Raw genomic sequence first — 3,314 nt, 5'->3', positions numbered from 1 at the left:
ATGGCTTGGCGGGTCATGTTTTGGACGACGCATGACTCAATCTTCGCCTTTCCCGAGCACGCTGGGGAGTTGCAGCAATGAGACAAGATCGAAATTGGATCGAATTGGATATCACAAAATTGGGGAGAAAAAAGGGTAAAATTACAAAAAATAAATAAATAAAATACCTATAATATTCCTAAAGGGATTGTTCACTGGTTTATAGTGATTATAATGATATACAATATTATGCCATATTGTTAAATATAAAATATGTTTTGAATCAACCTAGAATCAGGGTTAGACCTAACATAGTAAACGTAAATCCAGGACACTCCAATTAGTATGATACATTTTATATGGAATGTATTAATTTGTGGATTACATCATCCATTTCGTATCCTATGTTACGAATTACAATTTGTATGATATGTTAGAAATTGCAATTCGTACAATATGTTAGGGTCAGCTAACATGGGTCAGCTAACATGCTAGTATTGCAAAGTAGCTAAAAAGGAGTAAGTAGTTGCAAAGTAGCTAATTAGCTGAAAGTTTTCCTGTGATGAGATTTGTACACGCAACTTTTGTGTTGCTAGATGTTCGCTTATACGCCTACCAATCCACCCCGACCAACCACCTTACTTTTGTTATTGCCTTATTATGTAACCTTCTGTCGTATGTAACCATACCAAACGTAACATATCATACTAATTTTAGTGTTCCAGTTTTACATGTATTATGTTACGGCTAGTCATGAGACCAGGCTGATTGAATCGTGTCAACACTTCATTCCAACATAACATTCAAACAAACCGCCTGATGATGATGAGGGCATCAATGTACATAGCTGGTGAAGTATTAAAGCATTAGGTTTACAGTCTTTATAGGTGGTGTCTAGTTAACACTAGTTATGGAAAAATAGTATATTGAAGTATATGGCCTACTGAACTATACATTGGTTGATGGCTGTTGAGGGTTTTCAGCACTGGTCCAATTGCTAAAAGGCTGGATTTTTCAAATCACCCATTACATAATTTGTAAACCAGACACTGAACCAATGGCTACAAAATTATAAGGTAACATATTTAATTAAATAAATTGTAAGGTTGAAGGTTAGAGATCATCATTTTATGATAATTTTGTTCAGAGACAGAAGACCTTTTAATCACCAATGTTCCTTTTTAGAGATCATGTGTGTTTACCTAAGTATTTGTAACTCAACTAATGGCAGATCACTCCTTGTCACGACTTCTACCGAAGTTGATGCCCCTCCTTGTTCGGGTGGTGTTCGGCGATCGACGTCACCGGTCTTCTAGCCACCATTGATCAGTTTTTCATTTTCCATTGGTTTTGTCTGGTCTCTTTACACACCTGTTTCATATCCCAGTAATTATATGTTGTGTATTTAACCCTCTGCTTCCCCTCATTTCTCTGTCGGTGATTGTTTGTTATGTACGTGCTGTTTATGTATCGGTGTGCGACGGGTTATTTGTTTACCCAGATTATTTTTCTACGTGGGTTTTGGAGTTAGTTTTGGAAATAAATACTCCATTTTTTTTAACCACTGTTCTCTCCTGCGCCTGACTTCCCTGCCACCTACATACACGGACTATGACACTCCTTGCATCTTAGCATGTTGAGTATTGCTATACAATAGACAATATTACAGGTGGCAACTATAAATCCAATATGCAACCAGATTTGGATCTCTTGGACTTTATTTCCCAGTATGACTCATTTCCATAAAACAAATATGCATACTTAGCAAAAAAAAGCTTATTTATCTCAAATTTTGTGCACAAATTTGTTTACATTCATGTTAGTGAGTATTTCTCCTTTGCCAAGATAACCCATCCACCTGACAGGTGTGGCATATCAAGAAGCTGATTAAACAGCATGATCATTACACAGGTGCACCTTGTTCTGGGGACAATAAAAGGCCACAAAAATGTGCAGTTCTGTCACACAACACAATGCCACAAATGTCTCCAAGTTTTGCAGGAGCATGCAATTTGCATGCTGACTGCAGAAATGTCCATCAGAGCTGTTGCCAGAGAATTGAATGTTCATTTCTCTACTATAAGCCGCCTCCAACGTCATTTTAGAGAATTTGGCAGTATGTCCAACCGGCCTCAAGCTCAGACCATGTGTAGCCAAGCCAGCCCAGTCTGAGACCAGCCACCGGGCAGCTGATGAAACTGTGGGTTTGTTCAACCGAAGAATTTGTGCACAAACTGTCAGAAACCCTCTCAGAGAAGCTCATCTGCGTGCTCGTCATCCTCACCTGGGTCTTGACCTGACTGCAGTTTGGCGTCGTAACTGATTTAAGTGGGCAAATGCTCACCTTCGATGGCCACTGGCACGCTTGAGAAGTGTGCTTTTCACGGATGGCAGTGTGGCAGACAGCTTGTATGGAGTTGTGTGGGCGAGTGGTTTGCTGATGTCAATGTTGTAAACAGAGTACCCCATGGTGGCAGCGGGGTTATTTCTGCCCATACCTTATTGGGTGAGAACCTCCTTCCCTCAGCCAGGGCATTGAAAATGGGTCGTGGATGGGTATTCCAGCATGACAATGACCCAAAACACATGGCCAAGGCAACAAAGGAGTGGCTCAAGAAGAAGCACATTAAGGTCCTGAAGTGGCCTAGCCAGTCTCCAGACCTTAATCCCATAGACAATCTGTGGAGGGAGCTAAAGGTTCGAGTTGCCAAACGTCAGCCTCGAAACCTTAATGACTTGGAGAAGATCTGCAAAAAGGAGTGGGACAAAATCCCTCCTGAGATGTGTGCAAACCTGGTGGCCAACTACAAGAAACGTCTGACCTCTGTGATTGCCAACAAGGGTTTTGCCACCAAGTACTAAGTCATGTTTTGCAGAGGGGTCAAATACTTATTTCCCTCATTAAAATGCAAATCATTTTATAACATTTTTGACATGCGTTTTTCTGGATTTTTTTGTTGTTATTCTGTCTCTCACTGTTCAAATAAACCTACCATTAAAATTATAGACTGATCATTTCTTTGTAAGCGGGCAAATGTACAAAATCAGCAGGCGATCAAATACTTTTTCCCCCCACTGTATGTACAAAAAGTGCTGTAATTTCTTAACGGTTCACCCAATATGAATGATACCCTTAAATACCCTTAAAATAAAGCTGATAGTCTGCACGTTAAACTCATTGTATCAGTTAAAATCCAAAGTGCTGGACTACAGAGCCGGAACAAACAAACAAAATTCCCTGTCCCAATACTTTTGGAGCTTACTGTAGGTGTTTACTGATACTCTGAGAGTAGAAGACAGGGTTCTGATTAATGTTCTCTAGACAGACTCTCTCT

This window comes from Salmo trutta, chromosome 34 (genome assembly GCF_901001165.1).
Source record: "Salmo trutta chromosome 34, fSalTru1.1, whole genome shotgun sequence".
NCBI lineage: Eukaryota > Metazoa > Chordata > Actinopteri > Salmoniformes > Salmonidae > Salmo > Salmo trutta.
This window is presented reverse-complemented; position numbering follows the sequence as displayed.